The sequence below is a fragment of the Mesoplodon densirostris genome, chromosome 8 (genome assembly GCF_025265405.1).
Source record: "Mesoplodon densirostris isolate mMesDen1 chromosome 8, mMesDen1 primary haplotype, whole genome shotgun sequence".
Classification (NCBI taxonomy): domain Eukaryota; kingdom Metazoa; phylum Chordata; class Mammalia; order Artiodactyla; family Ziphiidae; genus Mesoplodon; species Mesoplodon densirostris.
In genome coordinates this window covers 29,001,820-29,014,314 of record NC_082668.1, presented here as the reverse complement: position 1 = coordinate 29,014,314, position 12,495 = coordinate 29,001,820, and the positions used below count along the sequence as shown (strand labels likewise).

General features: G+C 38.1%; 1 pseudogene; it reads right to left on the bottom strand.

Moving 5' to 3' along the window:
- Nucleotides 1-2,974: 2,974 nt before the first annotated feature.
- Nucleotides 2,975-6,289, bottom strand: LOC132494713 (gamma-crystallin A-like; annotated as a pseudogene).
- Nucleotides 6,290-12,495: the final 6,206 nt, after the last annotated feature.

Genomic DNA, 12,495 nt, shown 5'->3' with positions numbered 1-12,495 from the left:
TACCCATTTAAAGTGTATAATTCAATGGTTTTAGTATATTCACAGTTATGTGCAACCATCACCACAGTCAATCTTAGAGCATGCTCATCCCACAGTGAGAAGTCCTGTACCCTTTAGTTTTCATTCCTTTATCCACCCATCCTCCATACCTAAGCAACCCATGAATCCACTTACTGTCTCTAGATTTGCCTATTCAGGTTATTTCATATAAATGAATCCTATAATATGTGGTCTTATGTGACTGGCTTCTTTCACTTAGCATAATGTTTTCAAGGTTCATCCATGTTGTAGCATGTATCAGTACATCATTCCTTTTTATGGCCAAGTAATATTCCATTGTTTGGATATATCACATTTCATTTGTCCAATCATCCACTGATAGACATTTGGGTTGTTTTCACCTTCTGGCTACCGTGAATAGTGCTGCTATGAACATTCATGTATACCTCTTTTTTTAAATGTAAATTTATTTATTTATTTATTTATTTATTGGCTGCTTTGGGTTTTCATTGCTGGGTGTGGGCTTTCTCTAGTTGCGGCAAGCAGGGGCTAATCTTCGTTGCAGTGCACATGCCTCTCGTTGTGGTGGCTTCTCTTGTTGCAGAGCATGAGCTCGAGGCACGCGGGCTTCAGTAGTTGTGGCACACGGGCTCAGTAGTTGTGGCTCGTGGGCTCTAGAGTGCAGGCTCAGTAGTGGTGGCGCACGGGCTTAGTTGCTCCACGGCAAGTGGGATCTTCCTGAATCAGGGCTTGAACCCGTGTCCCCTGCGTTGGCAGGCAGATTCTTAACCATTGCACCACCAGGGAAGTCCCCATGTATACGTTTTTGTTTGAACACCCATTTTCTATTCTTTGGAGTATAAACATCAGAGTGGAATTGCTGAGTCATATAACTCTATTTAACTATTTGAGGAAATACCAAACCGTTTTCCACGGTGGCTGCAACATTTTCCATTCCCACCAGCTATTTATGAGAGTTCCAATCTCTCCACATCCTTACTAACATTTGTTATTTTCTGGGTTTTTTTTTCCTAAAATTATTATAACCATCTTAGTGGATATTAAGTGCTACCCCACTGTGGTTTGATTTAAATTTCCCTAATGACTAATAATGCTGAACATCTTCAGTAGCTTCTTGGCTATTTGTATATCTTCTTCATAAAGATGTATATTCAAATCCTTTGCCCATTTTTAAATTATGTTGTTTATCTTTCTGTTGTTGTTTTAAGAGTTTTTATATATTCTGGCTACTAGACTCTTACCAGATAAAAAGTTTGTAAATATTTTCTCCCATTCAGTGGGCTGTCTTTTCATTTTCTTGATAGTATCCTTTGATTCATTAAAGGTTTTAATTTTGATGAAGTCCAATTTATTATTTTTATTGTTGCTTGTGCTTTTGGTCATATTTAAGATATCATTGCCTAATAAAAGATCACAAAGATGTATGTCTCTGTTTTCTTCTAAGAGTTTTATAGTTTGAGTTCTTTGATTTATTTTGAGTTAATTTTTATATGTGGTATGAAATGGAGGTCTAACTTTATTCTTTTGCATTTGATATCCAGTAGTCCCAGCACCATTGGTTGAAAAGCTATTCTTTCCCCATTGAATGGTCTTAGCACCCTTGTCAAAAATCAGTTGAGCATAGACACATGGGTTTATTTCTAGACTCTCAAGTCTATTCCATTCATCTCTATGTCTACCCTGTGCCCGTACCCTGCTGTCTTGATTACTGTTGCTTTGTCGTAAGTTTTGGAATTAAGAAGTGTGAGTACTCCTACTCGGTTCTTTTTTCAAGAATGTTTCGGCTATTCTGGGTCCCTTGCAATTCCATATGAATTTTAAAATTAGTTTCTCAATTTCTATAAAGAAGTTAACAAGGACAGAGCACTGTTTTTGCTTATGTAAAGTTGTAAAAAGAATTAGCATTCTGGGAGAGCAGCTCTACTCTGGTGGAAAGAAATGTCAGAGGTATGCAGGATAATAAATATTCTTACTTCACTCTGCAGAGTTGAGTCTTCCATAATTGAATCTTGATAAATGTTCATATTGGAGTCCAAAATAAAGATGACTATACTGTACTGTTGAATTTGAGGAAACCCTGAGGATACATTAATTTCTTACATTTATATTTGTACAAATATTTAAAGATAACAAAGTGTGTTCACAATCTTTCCCCAGCTTTTCATCATCGTTATCCTGGAAATTAGTGAGACAGGAATTTATTATCACCTGTAGTTTTCAATAAGGCAATTTAGGCACAGAGAGAATAAGAAATGACTTCCTCAAAGAGATAAGCTACGAAGTGGAGTAACCAACCATCCTAGTTTACCTGAGACTGAGGGGCATTTTATTAGTAAGTAGTAGAGGCAGGATAACAACTCAGGCCCTTTAACTCTTTTTAAAAATAATTAATTAATTTTTGACTGAGTTGGGTCTCTGTTGTTGTGCGCGGGCTTTCTCTGGTTGCGACGAGCCCCAGGTCCTTTAACTCTTAATTTAACACTTCTCCTCCCAGATGACCGCATCATGCGTACTTGACCTTCTCTACTTTGGGAATTCCACTTAAAACTTCTCTTTTCACTCAGCTTTTCTTGACTAATCTTATCTGAAACTTCAGCTGCCCTGACCTCTCCAGCAATCCTTTGACTTTGGTGTCCCAGCCACAACTGGTTCTATATTTTCTCCTGTATATGGGTTTCATAATTTTTCATTATGTTTCTTTCCTCTCTCCCTCAGATCGTGGGTCACAGAGGCAGACAGTGTTTCTCCCTCCTTCCCGTGACATGAGTGGGAACTTCATAATTACTGCTGCCTGACCAGCAGGAAGTAAGTAGACATTCAAGACACTTGACCTTCAGGGTCAGATAAGTTGCCAAGGGTCACCATTTATTAAAATTCAGTTATCATTTAAGATGAACAAGAATTACTTAGTGCCAGGAACACAATCTTTCTATTTAGTGCAACTCTATGCGGATTATAATAAGAAAAACACAGCCTGGTACAGATTGATGACGCATCTCAGAGAGCCAACTTTGGCATCCAGGCCTCCCCGGTCGTGGTAGCTCCTGTAGTCCCCTGGCCTGAGCAAGTACTGCCACCCCTGGTAGTTGGGCATCTCGTAGAGGACCCACCAGCCCTGCAGCATGTGGAGTGAGTGGAGCTCATTGAGCTGGAAGCGGTCATGCATTCAGGAGCAGTCCTCTGTGAGCTCGGACACCAGGCCTCCGTAGCCATGTCTCTCATACAGCTTTATCCTGTGAGAGCTAGTCTGTTGTGACAATAAAGCAAAGATGAAAAATAAGTTGTGGGGATCCTTGATGTCAGTAAAAGTGACTCAATCAGCCTGCAGCTTCATGAAGCATGGTTTTCAAACCATCCTGTCATATATGTATCCTTTCCTTACATGTTGGTCTAACAAATTAGGGAGAGTATTAAAATAAAACTGACTTGACCAGTGGTCTATCCTGTGGAAGAAACAAGAATTGAAATAAAGTCAATAAAAGGGATTCCTTTGTAAAAAAAAAAAAAAAAACCAACTGTCACAACTGTATTTAGTTGAGTCTGCAGAGAGGATTTTAACTCCCTTTACCATTATGACTGTGTATCATTGAATCCTATCAAGCTTGGTTTTTGTTTTTTTGGTATTTTTTTTTAAATTGGAGTATAATTGCTTTACAACGTTGTGTTAGTTTCTGCTGTAGAAAAAAATGAATCAACTATATGTATACATATATCCCCTCCCTCTTGAGCCTCTCTCCCCCAGCCATCCCACCCCTCTAGGTCATCACAGAGCAGTGAGTTGAGCTCCTCAAGCTTATTTTTAAATATTTTTATTTTGGAATTTATTTATTTAATTTATTTATTTTTGGCTGTGTTAGGTCTTTGTTGCTGCGTGAGGGCTTTCTCTAGTTGCGGTGAGCAGGGCCACCTCTAGGTGTGCAGGCTTCCATAGTTGTGGCACATGAGCTCAGTAGTTGTGGTTCAAGGGCTCTAGAGCGCAGGCTCAGTAGTTGTGGCACATGGGTTTAATGGCTCTGCAGCATGTGGGATCTTCCCGGACCAGGGCTCGAACCCGTGTCCCCTGCATTGGCAGGCAGATTCTCAACCACTGCGCCACCAGGGAAGCCCCTCAAGCTTGTTTTTAAGTCACTTTTGCACTCATCATTTACAACAATTCATATTTACTCTGAGTCCACATGTCCGACATTTTGCCAAGTCACTTGTAAGTTGTTTCTTGCCTCAAAGAAGTTTCTATCTTATTTGTACCTCTTTTTGCATCTGCAAATTTCTGCAGCCAAATTTTGGTTTCACTTCTTGAATCTGCTTGTCATGACACATAATTTGGTGTCATTAGAAAGTAGAAATACAAATTCCACATGATTAAAAAACATTAAGCAGCATTTTGGTGAGGACCATGTCCCATGAAATCCTAATTAATGATCTTTTTCTGACCCTTGTAAAAAACTAGTTGATAATGACTGCTGAATACAAGGAGCCACCTGTAAGCGAAACATATTGTTCTAGTTTCTAGATCCGTAGGTCATAAAGAAGGTATTGAAAATAATCACCAATACAATCAGAATACATTATACTTATGTTGTTCTCCCATAGTCTGTCAGTGTTCATTAAGAAATAATGATCTAGATAGATTTTTTTCTTTACTGAACAAGGTAGTTTTTATTTAGAAATTAGGAATCAGCTAGATACTTCCAAATTCAACTTCAGAAGCTATATTGTTGTGATTTCTTGTGCCTAAAAACAATCCGCCCATTTTTAATGCTTTATTGAAATGAGTTTAAATGTTTCCATATGAGAGCAGAGTAAAGGCAATCAAGTTTTTGTTAAATGCTTGAGAGTTGGGCTTTGCTATTTCACTGTGAACACTAGTGCTGAGTTGAAACAAACTGACTTTTATAAACAGGAATTTATGGCCATGGATCAGTGATGCTTTCACATGAGTGGTGTTGAACTAAGACTCCCGTAAGGAATTGTGTGGCAGGGGTGGACGGGGTTGTTGAGGCCCATCCACTGCTGGTAGTCGGGGTAGTCACCGTGCCGCAGGAAGTACTGGTGGCCCTGGTAGTTGGGGCGCTCGTAGAGCATCCAGCAGCCGCTGTCCACCTGGATGGAGTTGCAGCGGCTGAAGTAGGGCTGCAGGTTGGGACAGTCGCTGCTGCACTCGTAGCAGCAGCCCTGGAAGCCCTGGTCCTCGTAGATGGTGATCTGCAGGTGGAAAGCAAGGTGACCGCAGGGAGTCAGCTGAGAGGTACATCCCCCCCCACCCCATAGTAGACACCGAGCAGGCATGCTGTGGCGTATGTTTATGTAGGAAAAAAAGATTATAACAGTGTATGTATAAGCCCAAATGTCAATCATGGTTATCAATGAATGGCAAGATTATAGGTCTTAATTTTATGTTTTTATTTCTCCTTTTTGTTGTTTTCAATTGCTTTTTTTGTTATATAAATATACATTACTTTCATGAGATGAAAAAGCAAAATAAAATCAATTTGTAAATGTATAACTTCGAGTTACTGGTGAAAAGCAGCAAATTTTGTAAATAGCCACATTTTGTCTTGAGATTAAACACTTCTCCTTGGGCTAAAAAGAAAGAGGTCTCCCAAGCATCTCTCTGAGATGCTCCAGGAGTAGGAAAATATACAGAATCCTCCCATTCCCCTCTCCCCTCAACCCAGCTTCTAGGGATGCTTTTTGTTTTCAAAACTAGCATCATGTGGACCTAGAGTCTGTCATACAGAGTGAAGTAAGTCAGAAAGAGAAAAACAAATACCATATGCTAACACATATATATGGAATCCAAAAAAAAAATAGAAAAGAAAAAAATGGTTCTGAAGAACCTAGGCGCAGGACAGGAATAAAGATGCAGACATAGAGAATGGACGAGGACACAGGGAGGGGGAAGGGAAACTGGGACAAAGTGAGAGAGTGGCATGGACAAATATACACTACCAAATGTAAAACAGATAGCTAGTGGGAAGCAGCCACATAGCACAGGGAGATCAGCTCGGTGCTTTGTGACCACCTAGAGGGGTGGGATAGGGAGGGTGGGCGGGAGACGCAAAAGGGAGGGGATATGGGGATATATGTATATGTATAGCTGATTCACTTTGTTATACAGCAGAAACTAACACACCATTGTAAAGCAATTATGCTTCAATAAAGATGTTAAAAAAACCCAAAAACTAGCATCTTGATTTTCCTGAGTTTTCCCTCCCTGAAGCAACACTGTTTCATAGGACCCAGGTGACTGCTTGAAAGCTTTTCCCATCACTGCCAACCTATTGATTTAGAAGCGCTCTTCAGATATTCAGGGGGTAGAGGATGACCCCAATCCCCAACTCTTTTGTCATCCCGTGTGTATGTAGAAAGATGAAATCAAACACCTTCATGGTTCATGACCCATGGAGGGACATCCACCTACAGCTGGCAATACGTCCACAATGCATTTGTGAAAGTCGTCAGGCAGCATGTAAAGAAAATGTGCAGATGCTAAGAGGAGAGAAATTAATAGCCATGAAGAAAAAGTGTTCCCCTGCAAGTAGCAGAGCTAGACAAAAGAAAACTGGGCAGAGTCCTATGAAGTTAGACAGTATACCCAGGGACCAGAGGATATACCTAATGTGGCAGGTGTACTGGTAAACTTCAGTTACAGCTGTAATTGAACCAGTGTGGAAAAGGCTGCATTGGTCTCCCCAGCTACAAAACCACACCGGAATACACCACCATTTTCAGCAAAAGTCAACAAATCACACACCAGTTTTGGCACATGTTAAAGAAAACTGTTCTGCAGAAAGGTGACACATCAAAACCTTAAGGTGGTATAATTTATACTTACATTCATTTGGTCAAATTGTTATTACGTGTATTTATAAGCTCAACTATGTGCCTAATCAGAATTTTGGAAATGTGTTGAAAGACCAGATCATTTTCATTTCCTAGTAGTCCTTATATTCTGCTGAAAGAAAGCCTGGACCTGTTTTTCTTTTAAGGCTTTATTGAAATGAGTTTAAATATTTCCATGTGAGAACATAGTAAGGGCAATCGATGAGAGGGTAATTTTACTTTGGATTGAAACTTTGGAAAACTGCCTTCTACTCCACCATTCTGAAATGTTCAGTGCTAAACATTTGTAAAATGTCCTACAAAGCCAGTCTGCTCTGACACAGAAATAGTATATATTCTCCAAATCCTCCAACCAACAATCTTCTAGTCATAATGAAGTAGCATAAGATACATACTTGTTTTTTTAACCACAATATGGCCAAACAATGTGATTCTAAGAAAGCTCAACACCTGAAATAACACTTCAATGCACTTTGTATCAAAAGCTAATGGCAAAGAAAAATATGCCAGCAAGAGTTGCAATTTTAAGATGATGCAGAGATTCTTCTTCTCCCAGAGACTTTATTACGAACTCCCATGGTGCAATTCCAAGTTTCTAAGTGACCTGTAGAATAAAAAGATAATTTTTGTATCAAGCACATCAATTTAACATGGACATAGATATTAGCTTTCAATCTATAGGGCGTTAAGGTCAAATATCAGATACCAAATTACTGACAAAGATGAATTAAAATAAAAGTGGGTGCAAAAGAATTTCCATGGAATTTTTCTCAGACATTTGGAAATTGAGTTATATTTCTCAATTAAATACAATATATGATCCCACACAGGGAAAAAAATATAAAAAAAGACAGTATTGGTCAATTGACAAAATTGATACATATATGGTAAATTATCGATGTTAAATTTTCTGAAGTTGATAACCATCCTGTGGTTATTTAAGAGACTAACTTTATTCTCAGGAAATACACTCTGAAGTATATAGGGGTAAAGTGATATGGTGTATATAACTTCAGATGGCTTAGAAAAAGTTATATATCTATATACTGAGAGAAGGAGAAACAAAGAGAGAAGAAGAGAATAAAAGAGTGGGACAGAGACAGAGAGAGAAAAATGGTAAAGATAATGAAGCAAAATGTTATGGTAACAATTAGCAAATCTGAGTAAAATGTATATGAGAGCTCTTTGTACTATTTTTGCAACTTTTCTCTAAGCTCAAAATTATTTCCAAATTAAAAAAAATAATAAAAATAATACTTCTTTTCACTAACCATGACCAAAGCAAATCATTTCTTTGCCCCTTAGCAGTTGTGTATTGTGCCTGCACCATACTATTTTGAATTTCTTATATATTGCTTTGAATTAAACTTATATTGCCCTCTTTCCAGTTCTGATAGAGAAGTGTTAGTCTCCAACTATGAAAATGGAATCATTGATTTCTCTCTGCAATTCTAATAGTTTTTACCTCACATAGTTGGATGTTCTGTTGTTCGATGCACACATGTTAAAGATTGTTATGTCTTCTTGGAGAATTGACCCCTTTATCATTATGTAATGCCCTTCTTTATCCCTAATAACTTTCCTTGCTTCTAAGTCAGCTTTGTCTGAAATTAATATAGCTACTTTTTTTTATTAGTTCTAGTGTGATTTATTGTTCTCCATTCATTTACTTCTGTTTTTTTTTTTTTGTTGTTGTTGTTGTTGTTGTTGTGCTGTGCAGCTTGCAAGATCTTAGTTCCCTGACCAGGGATTGAACCCAAGCCACCACAGTCAAAGCACCAAATCCTAACCACTGGACTGCCAGGGAAATCCCTACATCCATTTACTTTTAATCTATATTTGTCTTTATGTTAAGAGGGTGTCTTATAGGCACCATATAATTGGGTCTTGTTTTTTGATCCACTCTGACAATTTCTGTCTTTTTTTTTCTTCATAATTGTATTATGAAAATTTTCATACAGAAACGTTGAAAGAATTGTACAATGAAAATACATATGCCCACCACCTGGATTCTGCAGTTAAGAGTTTGCTACATATATGTATAACTGAATCTCTTTGCTGTACACCTAAAACTAACACAACATTGTAAATCAGCTGTACTTCAATTAAAAAAAAAGTTTGCCATATTTGCTATATTTTCTTTAACATACATCTGTAACACATCTGTAGTGATGGGACTGCTCTGTGCTGTCCAGATACAGTAGTCTGTGGCTATTGAGTTCTGTCTTTTAATTGGTGCATTTAGACCTTTGATGATCAAAATGATTATTGATATAGTTGAATTAATATTTATCTTATTTGTTAATGTTTTCTATTTGTTGCCCTTGTTCTTTGTTCTTATTTGTCTTTCACTCTTTTTCTGCCTTTCCAAGGATATGGCATTGCTCATACCTATTTTGACAAATAAATGAGCTACTAATACCAATACAGTACAAAAGAAATCTTGAAAACTGTTTTCCAGAATACCTGGATTTTTAAAAAATAATTTATCTTTTTCCCTTATTAAAGAAATTCAGTGACTGGAATCGAAATTTCTGAATAAGGCATTGATACCTTGCAGTTAAAAGAAGAACTAAATAGACATTTCTCCAAAGAAGACATCATACAGATGGCCAAGAGGCACATGAAAAAATGCTCAATATCACTAATTATTAGAGAAATGCAAATCAAAACTACAATGAGGTATCACCTCACACCAGTCAGAATGGCCATCATCAAAAAATCTACAAACAATAAATGCTGGAGAGGGTGCAAAGAAAAGGGAACCCTCTTGCACTGTTGATAGGAATGTAAATTGATACAGCCACTATGGAGAACAGTATGGAGGTTCCTTATAGAATTACCAAATAACCCAGCAATCCCACTACTGGGCATATACCCGGAGAAAACCATAATTCAAAAAGACACATGCACCCCATTGTTCATTGAAGCACTATTTACAATAGCCAGGTCATGGAAGCAACCTAAGTGTCCGTAGACTGATGAATGGTTAAAGAAGATGTGGTACATATATACAATGGCATATTACTCAGCCATAAAAAGGAATGAAATTGGGTCATTTGTAGAGATGTGGATGGACCTAGAGACTGTCATACAGAGTGAAGTAAGTCAGAAAGAGAAAGACAAATATAGTATATTAACGCATATATGTGGAATCTAGAAAAATGGTACAGATGAACCTGTTTGCAAGGCAGAAATAGAGACACAGACATAGAGAACAAACGTATGGACACCAAGCGGGGAAAGGAGGTGTGGGATGAATTGGGAGATTGGGATTGACATATACATACTAATATGTATATAATAGATAATTAATGAGAAACTGCTGTGTAGCACGGGGAACTCTAGTGCTCTTTGGTGACCTAAATGGGAAGGAAATCCAAAAAAGAGGGGATATATGTATACATATGGCTGATTCACTTTGCTGTACAATAGAAACTAACACAACCTTGTAAAACAACTATACCCCAATAAAAATTTTAAAAAAAGAAAAAGAAAAACTACTTTAGTAAGTACATTACCCCAGGGTTGGAAGAGATGCCTAAAGTGCACAAATAATAAAGCATGAAAAACCCTCATGAATGTGGTTTCTGCTGTTTGATTGTCAAGAAGGGGCCTTATGAGAGGGATTCATGTCAGGATCTGATCCTATTGCAAAATGGGCACTTATTCTTTTGACACTCCTGGGCTTACAAGCATCTAGTAGCCTATAGAAATGGTTGGTCCCTAAAACAAGCCTCTCAGGCAGTATGGGTAGGGCACAGTGGTTTGAAAGCAGTCACCTAAGGACCATTCACTTACTGCCAATTCACTAATCAGTAATAATTACTGAATATTACTGCCTGTAAAGCACTTTATATACATGTAGGAAATAATAAGGAAATAAAAGATCTGCTTCCATCAAGAAGCCAACAGTCTTCAATGGTTATGCAAAAAAACATACAAGGAATGAAATTATACATTCAAAATAACATACCAATGAGTAATCTTGAGAGCCAGATTTTCAGTACATAGGTGCATAGATGAGCCTCAGGGGGCTATGAACCCCTGTCTCAGAGATCTATTTTTTCATGATTAAGTTTAAAGTCTAGATTATCAGTGTATGTGTGTATGTGTGTGCATGTATGCATATGTTATTTCTGGAGTTATTACTGTTTTTTGATTTTCTGTTGTCTGTTTTACTTTCTAAAGCTTGCTATCCCCAAACTGACATCTTAAAAATTAACATCATCTTACTCAAAAAGATCTTAAGTAACAAAGATATAGTCCTAGAAAAGCTGTACCTTCAAATCTCATTATAACAAAGGCCTTTAAAAGAAAACTCAATATCATAAATATTTCCTAATAGCGTGATTTTTGTTACTAGAGTAACACGTATTAAAGCCCAAAGATTTCAGGCAGTTCTTAAAGCATTTGCTATGATAAGGTTACATTTCTAATCAGTCAATAGTTTGCCTCAGAAAATCTGAATAAACCCTGAGCCCTGTGTGACCCAGTCTATTCAGAGATTCACATTTTAAAAATGCATAGTATAGCAACCAAACTACATAAAAAGGAATTTCAGTTTTCACTTGTGTTTCTTGAAGTGAACCCAATTCATAACCCAGTGATTCTGTTTTCAAAATTTCCCCTTCCCTTTCCTACCTTACAACCCTCCAGATGACCCAGAGTCTCTCATTCAACAAAACCCTAAAACATCCCAGCCAGCCAGTCTGTACCACTTTTCTGATTCTTTCCCTGCTCAGCTTTGGTCTCTCTGACTTTTAAAATTTCCTTTTCACTTTGCACAGAACGCAGAGCTGGAACGGCAAAGAACCCTCCTTTCTTTCTCCTTACTTTCCAGCCCTGTCCATCTCTGACCGTTCTCTGAATTCTGAAGCATAAACGTCCAAGGAATTAGATGGGCAGGGCAGAAGCAGCAGAGATGCAAAGCAGGCAAAGATAAAATTTTCATTAGTGAGAAAGGGACCAAGAATAGGAACATTTGACACGGATGTTAATACAAATCCTCTCCTCAACACACTTATTGGAATCAACAGAATAATAGCTGATTAACTGTGGATAGTATTTCTCAAATGCTAAAAAGATAATAATGGTCAATATTTATTTAGGATTTACTCTGTTTTAATCTCTCTTTTTTGTTGTTGTTCTAATCTCTTAACATGCATAATATCAGTTAATCATTTCAACGACCTTAAGAGGTAAGTACCATTATTCCCATTTTGCAGAGGAGGAGAGATTAAGCAACTTGCCCAAAGTCATACAGCTGGGGCTTTAGTTTCTTTTTTCTTTCTTTTTTTTTTTTTTTTGCGGTACACAGGCCTCTCACTGTTGTGGCCTCTCCCGTTGCGGAGCACAGGCTCTGGACGCGCAGGCTCAGCGGCCATGGCTCACGGGGCCCAGCCGCTCCATGGCATGTGGGATCCTCCCGGACCGGGGCAGGAACCCACGTCTCCTGCATCAGCAGGCAGACTCTCAACCACTGTGCCACCAGAGAATCTAACTCCCAAAGGCTAGACTTTTAGCCACAATATAAGTAAAGTACTCCCCAAACACCTGGTATCAGTTTGGTTCAGTTTGCATTTTTAGACCTACTTTGTTCTTTGGCTGTGTGTCCACAGATAAATTATT